Source organism: Octopus bimaculoides, chromosome 10 (genome assembly GCF_001194135.2).
Source record: "Octopus bimaculoides isolate UCB-OBI-ISO-001 chromosome 10, ASM119413v2, whole genome shotgun sequence".
NCBI classification, from domain to species: domain Eukaryota; kingdom Metazoa; phylum Mollusca; class Cephalopoda; order Octopoda; family Octopodidae; genus Octopus; species Octopus bimaculoides.
The window spans coordinates 32,164,238-32,177,591 of record NC_068990.1 but is presented as its reverse complement, the minus strand read 5'-3'; the positions used below and the strand labels follow the sequence as shown (position 1 = coordinate 32,177,591).

At 35.2% G+C, this 13,354-nt stretch overlaps 1 protein-coding gene across 2 annotated transcripts in view; it reads right to left on the bottom strand.

The window, feature by feature from the left end:
* LOC106874539 (guanine nucleotide exchange factor subunit RIC1) overlaps positions 1-13,354 on the bottom strand; it is a 245,149-nt gene that overhangs the window by 206,696 nt on the left and 25,099 nt on the right. The gene's annotated exons all lie outside the window — the stretch shown is intronic.

Sequence of the window (13,354 nt, the reverse complement as noted above, 5' to 3'; positions counted from 1 at the left end):
TATATATATATATATATATATATATATATATATATATATATATATCCATGAATAAATCACTTAATGATGATCAGGGATGAAACAAATTGAAACACACTGTACATGTAAATATTAAAACATTTTTTTACCCCTTTATTTGAGGTTTAATAACAAAAAGTGTATTGTCACATGCTTAAAGTGAATACCTAGACTAATAGAAAAAAGGTGCCTTACTTCTTCGTCTTAAAGATTGATAGATAGGTCTTGCTATTACAAAATAAAAAGAAAGTCACCACCAACACAACTCTACTGAGAAAGCCCATCTGAGATAAACCTTACTTCCAAATCATAAGATTGGGTAACAACAGTGCAATATAAAGCAGGGGTCAAACCCACACCCACAGACAAGTACTCTCATATACACATACATAGACACATTTATTGGTTAGTATTCAATAGGAATGGACATTCTATCCTGTCATTCACTAAATTAAAATATATTGGCTGATAGTCTCTTGAGACCAAGAAAGATTATTCTACAATATTTTGCTAAACAACCTGCATAGAAGACTTGTTTAACTCTTTAGCATTCAGATTACTGTTAAGTATGATACTTACTTATTCACAATGTTTTGAATTAATTATGCATTATCTCATAGCTTCAAGATATTGATGATATGATTGTTTATTTTTAGAATATATTACAGGATAAGTGGAGGCGCAATGGTCCAGTGGTTAGGGCAGCGGACTCGCGGTCATAGGATCGCAGTTTCGATTCCCAGACCAGGCGTTGTGAGTGTTTATTGAGCGAAAACACCTAAAAGCTCCATGAGGCTCCGGCAGGGGATGGTGGTGAACCCTGCTGTACTCTTCCACCACAACTTTCTCTCACTCTTACTTCCTGTTTCTGTTGTGCCTGTAATTCAAAGAGTCAGCCTTGTCACACTGTGTCACGCTGAATATCCCCGAGAACTACGTTAAGGGTACACGTGTCTGTGGAGTGCTCATCCACTTGCATGTTAATTTCACGAGCAGGCTGTTCCGTTGATCGGATCAATTGGAACCCTCGATGTCGCAAGCGACGGAGTGCCAACAACAACAGGATAAGTGTGTGAAGCTGGATCTGGCTACTTTGAACATAAAATAGATGTAATATTTGGGCCAGATATGGCCAGTTTAAATGCTAAAAGGTTATAGCTAGTTTTAATTAAAAATCTAGCTTAAATTTACAGAACATTATCAATTCTACTTCATAGTTCAGGGATTATTTCATATGTCCAATCAATGAAGATACAGATTGAATGAGTTAGGGGAAAAAATAAGCAACCATGTGGTTTTCCCACATGGTTACACAGCAAACTTGTTAGCCACATAGCGATGCATGCCCTAATAATTATTTTCATTCATAGGTACAAGGGAAAACACGGAAAAAAAAAACAACTTCTTTTGGTTTACTACTTTTGATGTTGGCATTTTTAGTAAAGTGAATTACTATAAATAATGGAAACTAGGTCACAAACTCAATGGGTCAATAAGAGGACTTCTTGCACTACAGCTTCGTTTTCTATTCTTTTCTCAATCTAATCTGGAGTGGTGGGTATGTGATGAAATGTTTCTTCCCACAATTGACTCAAAACACTGATAACCAGACTGCCAGGGAAGAATAGAATGTAAATGTTCCATATGGTTTAAAGCAAAAGAATTTGAAAAGTTAGTTGAAACCTCAAAGCGTATTTTTAGTAACAAGAACAACAACAACAACACATGCAGTAATAACAAATAAAAATAACAACCAGATGAATATCCTCCCTCATTCTAAATAGCTGTCTTCAATAAACACAGCTGAGTACAAACTATTAAATTTTCTCAGCAGTAAGAGTAGTGGAGATAGTTGTAATAGGGCCAGTATTCTAGTTATAGTGGAGGTATTATTCTCATAGTGGTGGTGGTGGTGGTGGTGGTGGTGGTGGAAGTGGTACTGTATTGTTGATGTGGTGGTGACATTACAATTGTGGTGGTGATGGTACTGTTGCAATAGTTATTGTGAAAGGAGTTGTTAATGTACTGTAGTGGTGGAGACAGAAAGAGAAGAGCTATACAGAAACAAGACAGCAATGGCTTGAATGAGAGTAAAAGTAAAATGGAAATAACAAATACAAGATGACTAGATAAGAGCTATGAATATGTGTAGTGGGGAGAGAGAGGCAGAGAAAGGAAGACAAGTTATAGCAATAACAAGAGAAGTATGTTGAGGAAAAAATGAATTGTGTAAAAAAAAAATATATAAAAAGAGAGCTAAATATTAGAAGGAGAGCATGGCTTCTTTAAGCTTCTCTTGAAATTAAGAAAACAAAAGATGCTTTCATTCACAGTACAGCAAAAACAATTCTTCCTTTCCCAACTGAAAGCTATGTATTCTAGTTCCTTGCCAAAATCACCTGCACCAACTCTCCATTTATCTTCCTTTCCTTCCTTGTTCAATTCAGATGACTGTTAGCTAATTCTCTATTCCTAACACCAACAAGTTTGCAACATGCTTTTTTATTTCATTTATAACACAAATAAATTTGGTGTAGCCACTCTTCTGCATAACTAATTTCAACCTTTCATTTCTGCAACCAAATTTGCTAAGTCTGTCCCTCCCTAAAGCCCAACCAGCCAACAGATGTAGATGGTATCTCTGCTATTATTTTCATATAACACATTTATCATTTACGTCTAGGTCACTCAATTTTAATATTCTTTACACTCTTACCAACAAACATGAAGCATTAGTGTTTTTCTCCTATTACTCTCTCTCTCTCTCTCTCTCTCTCTCTCATTAAACCCTCCCACTGCCATAACATTTTCCTATTTCATATTGTTGTCACCTCGATCACTGTTTCACCACTTAATAGTCACACTTCATTCACACTCCATTGGTCATGTTACCCAGAACAGGTTTAACAATAAACAGTGTACAAGGCAAGTCATGGGTGGTGCACCCAGTATACTCTGTAAAGTGGTTAGCAAACAATGAAGGAACCAGAAACTTGTGTGCGTCATTTAAATCCTGTTGAAGATGACCACCTCTCTAGTGTCATGATAAAATGCACCCAGTACACTTTGTAAAGTCGTTGGTGCTACGAAGGGCATCGAGTAGAAACCATCGAATATATAGTAAAAGCATTTCTCTCTTCCTCCCATCACTCGCAGAAGCCCTGCAAAGAATCATGAGCACTGCTCTTCCCTTTTTGATTAAATGGTAAAAAAAAAAGAAAAAACTAAAACTGACAAATAGATCAAGTTAAATGCAATGAAGGGTAGAATGGTACAAATGTTAAAGGTGATTGGCTGGGTTATCAGGAATTCATCAGGGAAAGTATGAAAGAGATAGAGAAGGAAAATATAAAGGAAAATAGACGTAGACAAAGTGAAACAAAGAAAAATGAAAAAAAAATGAGGAAATAGAAAGCCAGGAAAGAAAAAAACAGTACAATAAAATAACAGAAACAAGAGAGGTAAAACAAAGGAAAGTAAGCAGACATAAAGAGATGGTATAAAAGAAAGAGAAAGAAAGGAAATAGAAAGATGCCAATGTTAAGTCTCTCCCTCTGTGACCCAACACCACCCACAGAGCAGCCCAGCACAACCAAAAGATTTATCTTTTCATCTAATTTGCATCAAGTGTCTTTGACAACTTTGGAAGCTGAGAAGAGACAAATGAAATTGGAGAAAGCTTTCTTTGCTATTGCATCACCTGACACTGTTTTCAAAATAGACAATAAATCAAAAAGAGAACTGACAACCCTTCATAGTCATTATAGCAAAACATTTAGCAACACTAATAGTAATATCACTACATTGAATAGTATACACATTCATCAAGAAATAGTACATATTTAAAGAGAAAAAAAAATGCTGAGGACTTTGCCACTACAGACTACAAAATGTTTTAGTGGAATTATTTAAACACTAGAAACATCATGTGTTTTTCTTCCAGACCATAACTTAATACCCTCCATTTTAAGAAACACAAGCAAACTGATAAAATCAAAAAGTACAAAAGCTCTGACACGTTACACATATCGTCTCAGCATTTTCCACACACAGCTGCACAACCATTTCAACTCTATATCATTCACCTACAAAACTGGCTCCAAACAAAATCCCAGCCAACATCACGAAGAACATTATTTACATTTAACTACCACAATCAATAACATACTATGAGTAAATGAAAGAAGCTATATGGCCACTCAGCCTGCTGGAAGTAGCAGCCAAACCTCCCTAAAAAATCACACTACCATCTTAAAGATGAAAAAAACACATCAGATAATATTTACTTAGATACAATGTTTCCCTTACGTTACCGCCCTAGTATTATCCCTTCTGTTTCTCCCTCCTCCACCACCTTCACACACCAATAAATTTGTTCCTCCCATCATACTTTTGCTTCTTTCGCCATCTCACCCTAAACTCGGCTTCTATCATCATTCTCTCTCTTGCCTTGCAAGTTACAAAGCAACTTCACTAGTGCTGGTGCCACATTCTGTAAAATGATTAGTGAGTTAAGCAAAGACACCACAGGGTCAACAGAACTCTTAAGTCTTGCCAAGGGCAGACAACCTTACTGGTTCTGGTGCTATGATAAAGTTCACCCGTTATAATCTGTAAAGCAATTGGCATTTGTAAGGGCATCCAAAGAGGGAAACCATGCCAAAACTGAGATGTGCAAGCTAGACATGGTCCTCTGAAATGTTTAGATGAGCAAGAACTTTAAATAAGAAACAACTAGGACACTGACAAATGGGAGAATGAAAAAAAAAACATCACTAAAAAAATGCACACTAATATGCAGATTAACACGGTGTGGGAAAAATTCAGATTTATTGACTCTACACATGACAAAGTTAGGGAACTTCAGTATAACCAACACAGAAAACTAGATATACTGCCATTATCTCCCTATGTAAGTCAACACCAACAACAAACTTGCATCACACAATGCTATGAAAGCAACAAGAACCACCAGCATACCAAAGCCTGAGGACATCACATTTAAAATTAAGAGCAACCACATAAAGATAACAAAAAATTATAAACACTTGTAGTCTTCAAACATTCCAATAATACAAGAAACAATGCTGTAACTCTAATGCAAAACCTTTCAAATTCTTAATTACATCCTGATAACATAAGGCTGACCAAACTATGGTGGTAGCTTTATAACAAACCTGAATTCATACATCTAATATATCCATCTCACAAGTGGCACTCAAGCACTAACAAAACATGACACACTAGAACTGCAAGAATTTGGAATAAAAATCAGCAATATGAAACATATTGGATATATAGGTGCATGGATGACTGTGCAGTCAAGAAGTTTACTTCACAACCCTGAGGCCCATTATTTGATCTCCCTGCACAGTACTTTGGGCAAGTACTTTCTACTATAGTTCTGGATTGACCCATAACCTTGCAAATGGAATTTAGCAAACAGAAACTGTGAAACCATCAGCAAATGTGTGTGAGTGTGTAAGTTTGTGCATGTGAATGTGAAAAGGCAAGTAGATATAGATATGTGTCTGCATGTGTTATGTCTGTGTTTATATCAGTCTGAAAAATGTTTATATGTCCTATAACCTAGAAAATATAGCACCAACCATACCTATCATTTCTCTTCTTACCAGTAAAACCAAAACATATCAGATACTACCAACCATAACACTCACCAACAATAACTCAGTAAAGGAGCATTCATGCAGATACTCAACATGCTAGAAATACAAACTAAATCTCACTCAAACCACACACTGCTGTCTCAAAAGTAAAAGACATTAGATAATGTAGTCTTAGATACTCTTAAAAATGTGCGATGTCATGCCTGGAATGCCTCTTATCATTGGTCTGCTCAGTTAAGGCTGACATGAAGGTTACACAAGAGCAACAATATAAACATACCACATATACAAGGTGAAACTACTAGGAATTATACAACAGATTTACAACTTTCAGTATTCATGTTACAAGATATTGTGAAGGAAAAAGACACATTGGAAACTCATAGATACAGCATTTAACCAACACAAATGATCAACACTAGCATAAAAAATTTATTGGTCCATCACGAATTATTATAATTTTAACTAAGTCTCCAATCTCTCTACAGCAAACACAAAATAGTACTCTCACACATGCTTAGGGTGTGAGCTGATCAAAACATATATTGAATAATGTAGTCCTTGATGCATTATATTTGCAAAAATAAGATAGCAATGTCACCAATAGAACACCTTTGATCATAGGTTTGTTCAATCATAGTTGACCTAAGGCTAAATGTTGTTGGCACTCCATCGCTTACGATGTCAAGGGTTCCAGTTGATCCGATCAACGGAACAGCCTGTTCGTGAAATTAACGTGCAAGTGGCTGAGCACTCCACAGGCACGTGTACCCTTAACGTAGTTCTCGGGGATATTCAGCGTGACACAGAGTGTGACAAGGCTGACCCTTTGAATTACAGGCACAACAGAAACAGGAAGTAAGAGTGAGAGAAAGTTGTGGTAAAAGAAGAGTACAGCAGGGTTCGCCACCATCCCCTGCCGGAGCCTCGTGGAGCTTTTAGGTGTTTTCGCTCAATAAACACTCACAACGCCTGGTCTGGGAATCGAAACCGCGATCCTATGACCGTGAGCCCGCTGCCTTAACCACTGGGCCATTGCACTTCCACTAAGGCTAAATAACAATACAGAAATACAATAACACAGACCACTTGGACAAAAGAAGCACAATTTCTTTCTACAACCAGTGCCAACCCTCACTGTATAAACCCATAAACATCTATAACATGCCAGAACACAATTATAATTACATCCTATGAACACTAACTTTCTCACTTAGTTCAGACTAACATAAAAGACACACACACATACATACATACATAAAAGCATCATCATCAACACCACCATTAGTCTCAAAAACTGTTTTGGGATGTACACCACCCATGACAAGTGCAGAGAACAATAACTTACACTTTGATCAAGTTCACTTCAACTGCCTCCACCGCAGCCACCACAAGAACCTGCAGGCATACAGAAACAGCCTGCAGTCTGTAACAATGCATCCCTTGTGATAGACTACTGCATATCAATATGTGCAACTACTGCATATATGTGCAATGAGATCAATAACTATGTGAAGAGAAAATATATTTGGAGTACTGGAACAACTGAGGTGTCCTTTGTTGTCCAACCAACTGCCAATATGATTTACTCCATCAGTATTGACCCAAGGCTAACCAACAGCAATGTGGTACTTTAGAACTTTAGACTCACAGTACTAATACATATTAAGTGCTACTCATACCAACTGATATATTTAATTACTTATATGTTTTATTTAAACTACTACTAATACTGCCAAAGAGCTAATAAAATAAAGCTCCCATTAAGTCACTGTTACATTGACCTCTTGCACATGATAGCATTTCCAAAAACTTACCCTCTACACAACCAACCTACACAGTCTTTTTGCTACCCAGAACCACTCAATGGCACTCCAGCATGGCCTTGACAAACTAAAGAATGACATCGACCATTTACACTCATCCATTACACTGCTTTTTAATTAACACCAACTATTAGATATTTTCAACAAGGACTGAACTACTGCAAGCAAACAATAATATTCTCAGCACAATTGACACCAGTAAAGCTTTCAAGAAATATTCGAGCAAGACAATGTTGTTTATTATTAAACAAATTGCTCCAGATCCAGTTTCATAAATAGAATCCTATAAAGGATCTATGATATCATAGCTTTTTTTATCTACAATCACACAATCCATCCGAAACTCATATCATAATCATATCCTCCCACATTAAACTAAAGATTGCAACAATACTGTCAACAGCAACAATATCTGGATAAGTTAAAAATCTACAATCATGAGAGAATTGAGGAACTACTACAAAATTCCACTGTTAACACTACTCGTAGGAAAAGTTAAAAAGTACACTTCATATTGCATAGCCCACTTAATGTCATCAACTTGTACACACACACATGCATACCAATAAAAACACAGAAGTTATAACCAACAAAGATAAACAAAAACTTTTAACACACAACACAAAATAGATTCTCAAACAATTACGTCAAGTGTTTTATGAACTTTGCTAGATTTTTGCGTCATGTCCTAAACACTGCCACAAATTTCAGCATAGGACTAACCATTTAAAACAGTCTTTTACTAATAAGGAGCGATACATACCCATAGAACATCTCCAAAACAAAATACTTAAATTCAAGAGTCACCTGGACATACAAGAGGTGAAAATTCATGGTTTCAGTTTGTTCAAACCTGTACATCACGTTTTAATAGATTGACTTACAAACTTACAAGCCACTTGATGTATACACCCGAATACTACATCTTTAACATTATACACTCATTCACCCACAAAATATATTTAAGAAAACATACATAATAAAACAACTGAAAAACTAATTTCCTCTCTCAACTCAATCTGTTTGCTCAGCTGCCAAATACTAATAATATATACTAACTAGTCAAGATTAGTATGTGCCCACCAAGTCTGTTTATACTGCTCCCACTACAGTTACCAAATGGATCTCCAGATGAACTAAAACAGGTTGTTCAATAAATTGGAGGGTAAATGCTCTGATTATCACAATACTCAGAACAATAGAAAATATTGCATGAAAGAATACGCAACATCATTCTATATCATAGCTATTGTACTAGACTTGTGAGTCACTCATAACTCTTTCAATACCAACTCACCTAAAATCACACCGGTCTTACATAACCAAAATTACAGATAATCTCTAGTACTCAACTGGGGTCCATATGGTCTTTGGCAGTCTATATAAGATTTTATTAAAATTTATCTACAATTGGTTTTACTTCTACAATACCCAAAATATTTTAATTTTTTTTATACAGTTTCTAACAATATTTAATTATAAAAATTCAGTAAGATCATTTTATTTATATATATATATATATATATATATATATACAGTGAATGGCTATGGAGGTCCAGTAGAGTAGATTAAGAATCAAAGGAGTCCATAGGCAAAAAATGGTTGAGAATCACTGCTCTGGAGCAGTGATTATAATAAAACTTTTATGTACATATATTTGTCTGCATAAAAACATACTTTTCCCATCACCAGCTTTTCATGTATAAAGTACTACCAATGTTTCAGGTATGTTGACTAAAACAAGCAGAACAACAGGCCTACCAAGGAACACAATGCTTCTTTTTGAGATAGCAGTAATCAAATAACCAGTTAATAGACTCAGGTATGGATCACTAAGCACAGGCATTGATGTGTGGCTAACAAATTTGATTCTCTATCATGTGGTTTTGGTTCAGTCCCACTGCACAGCACCAAGAGCAAATGTCTTCCACTTTAACCCTGGGCCAACTAAACCCTTATGTGTGGATTTGGAGGGGAGTGTGCATACATGTGTGTGTGTTTACATTTGTGTTTCTCAGAAAGTTGCAAGCTACAGCAATCATGTTTTTATCATTTATCCTGACCAACAAATCATCTGCTGGCTTTGTGCCTTCAAAGACATATGAAATAAGACATCCTTTACTTGAAAAACAGGTAAGAGTCTTTAACAAGAAGAGCATCTGGCTGCAAATCAATGTTTCAGTAATATATCATCATCATCATCATTTAACGTCCGCTTTCCATGCTAGCATGGGTTGGACGATTTGACTGAGGACTGGTGAACCAGATGGCTACACCATATCTGTCTAATATATGCTAAAATGTAAAAACAAATAAATGAACACCAAATTCATGAAAACAAAGAGAACAATATCTAAGAACATCAGTACTGTGATGGTGCTGTTGCTAGTGAGTTTGTTTTGTTTTGGGTTTTTTATCTATTCAGTGACATGAAATGGATCATGAGATTATCTTTCAGTAAACAAATACACACACGCGCACAAAAAAAGAAATCAATCACAATTAAATACAACTACATATAATCCTTCAGAACAGAGTAAGTAAATCAATAGTTATTAACTGGAGTGAGGTTAAATGGTATGACTATTTAGAATTTTTAAAAGAGCACAAATGAACCAAGGTGTGATAAACTAACAACGGAGCAATCCTGATGTATTCTCACAGAATATAAACCAACCAAAGTGTGATAAATGAACAACAGAGCTATCTAGATACTATAGCTAATATTTTGATACTTCATCAGTAATGTGACTTTCTGTTAGAATAGTTATGTGAGGTAATAATTAACTATTAGAATGTGAGGAAGTTAACGATTCTGATAACATTTAGAATTAACTCATTCACAAAATACATCAGACGTTGCCATTATATACCAATTAACCCTTTACCTGCAAAATTTCATGTCATGGTTATTCCAATAATGATGCTAAACATCTACCAAAAAATAGAAGTTGCATTTTCTGTAAGTCACATTGCCTCAGTAAATTTGACGTATCTCAACAGAAAATTGTTTGAAACCTGACTTACCTCAACAAAAGATAGATTAGTATATAAAACTGTTTTCAGCAGTAAAGGGTCATGAAATTTTGAGTGAATATATTTGCTTTTTATAGTAAAAAGGCTAAACATCACAAAAGGTATCCAAATTGTTAATAATAACCAATATAATTGAATGGAAAATGGCATTACATTTCAAGACAATGATAATAAGCTAAGAGCAAAGGAACTGCAGGTTATTATCTCCACACTCTGTAGCTCTAACTTTAAAGAATATTTAAAGAAACTTCTAAATCAGATACATAATAAATTTTACAAAGAACTTCAGTTATTTATGTTCCTGTCTCATTTAGTTTCCAAGAAAATCACAAGAATTATCAATGCACAAATCAGTTGAAATAAAAATAATTAAAATGTTTTCAGTTTATATTCTTTGTATATGGTGTCCTCTTCGATATTAGGGAAGGATATTGTATTTCAATGTCCTATATTAACATATGTACTAGAAGAGACATTGCTCTTCAGACAGTTTTCTGTTATTCATAATCTTTTCTATTCTCGGCACAAAGCCTGAAATTTTGGGGGAGAGGGCCTGTTGATTAGATCAACCCCAGTGCACGACTGGTACTTGATTTAGCGACCCTGAAAGGATGAAAGGCAAAGTTGACCTCAGTGGAATTTGAACTAAGAATGTAAAGACAGACGAAATACCACTAAGCATTTCGCCCAGCATGCTAACATTTCTGCCAGCTCAACACACACACACATATATATATATATATACACACACACACACACACACACACACACACACGTGGTCTAAGCATGACTGTGGTTAAGAAGTTTTCTTCCCAACCAGGTGACTTTGAGGTTCAGTTCTACTGCATAACACCATGAGCAAGTACCTTCTGTTATAGCACCAGATCGACAAAAAAGATTTGTGAGTGGATTTGGTAGCTGGAAACTGAAAGGAATCCATTCTCTCTCTCTCTCTCTCTGTTGTTGTATATATATGAGAGTATATATATGAGAGTATTTTTGTAAACAAGCATCACTGTCATATAAACAACATTGCTCATTTCCATTCCTCGATGAAAATATATCTAGCCATGGGGAAATATTTCCTTGTTTGGAAACAGATGAGGGTTGTTGAGGGGAAAAGCAACCAGCTTTAGAAAATCTGCCTCGATGAATTCCATCTAACCCAAGCAAGCTCGGAAAAGTGGATATCAAAACAATGACTATATATATATGTATGTATATATGATTATGTCATTCTATGCAAGCTGTGCACAGAGATTACTGCCCTCCATTTCTGCAATTCAATAATCCAGCCAACAAGCCTAACACATCTTTGCCAAACACAACACATTGGTGATTAAGTGACATGAACATTCTGCCTAGTTTAACACGTGGCATGACTTCACCAACCATCTGTTCTCACTGAGTTATCACCACATCCATGTCACAGTAACTGACCATCGCACATTAAACTCTCTCTTTCTCTCTCTCTCTATAACACATAATCTATTTCACACCACCCCATGTCTTAAGTACTGATGTTGCAAATGCACCAAATACTGGGTACTGAACACTAAGTGACATTTAAAAACATTCCTGCTTTACTATGTGACATGCTTCCTTACAGGATCTTCTGCCACTGAGTTATCACTAGACCAATGTCACCTAAACTGATCTTTCTGAAAAAAGGAAGCCCTCTTGTTATCCAAGGGGAAGGCAAAGGCCAATACAGCTTGGCACCAGTGATGTCATAACTCATTTCTACAGCTGAGTAAACTGGAGCAACATAAAATAAAGTGTCTTGCTCAAGAACACAACACAGAGCCCAGTCCGGGAATTGAACTCACTACCTCATGGTTGTGAGCCTGGTGTTCTAACCACAGAGCCATACACCTTTACTTTTTTTTTTTTTTTTTTCTAAATATGAGATTACATTTTCCAATAGATCCTTTCTTATCTAAGACTGAGGGAAAATTTGGCTGCTTTTTTTAGCTACTCAATTTTTCTTTCAACACTTCAAAATAAAGCTTGATATATTATCATACAACCTCAGATCAGTTGTGGTTGAAAATACATCTGTTGAATTATCTAAATAGACAGAATTCTGGCAGATTTAAAATATGCAAAAGAATGTAGAAAAATATACAAAAACAAACCTATTTTATTTTTAACTACTTTTTAATTTAGAAAGTGTTTTTTTTTCTCTGTTCATTATTTACAATATCCCTTGTATTAGTAAAATATTCTCATTTTAATGACATATATATTTCTAAAATTAGGATGACATTTGCAGGTAACTGAAATATCTCAGTTGAGAGGGCATTGACCTGAACTTTTAAAGGTTTCTGGTTCAATCCTGGGCTTTGATACATTGACAACATTTTGTTTTGTTTTCAAAATTATTACACACCAAAATCTCAGTAGCTTGACCTACTTAGGGTGGGTAATAGAAAAGAAGGTTTTGGTGACATATATAAACATCAACACATAATCATCATTATAAAAATATATGTAATGATGATTTATGTCAACATAAAGATAGCTTACAATCAAATATTTTTTGCCTTAGTATATCAAGTGCACTAGAACCTACTTTACTATGAAGTTTTCATGCTGCATGTGTTCCTGGGTATTTTCTTCAGCCATTCTATATATGTGGTACCCCCATGTTAAAATGTTCTGCAAGTTATTGATAATAAACATTAAATCTAATTGAAAAATTCATTTTCTATATAAAAGACAAAGGTAATAACAAGTTTCATGAACTTTTCATACCAGCACACATTCACATTTTTGTTTATTTGTTTGCTTTTTTTTGTTTTGTTTATTTGCTTTTTTTTTTTTTTTTTTTTTTTTTTTTTTTTT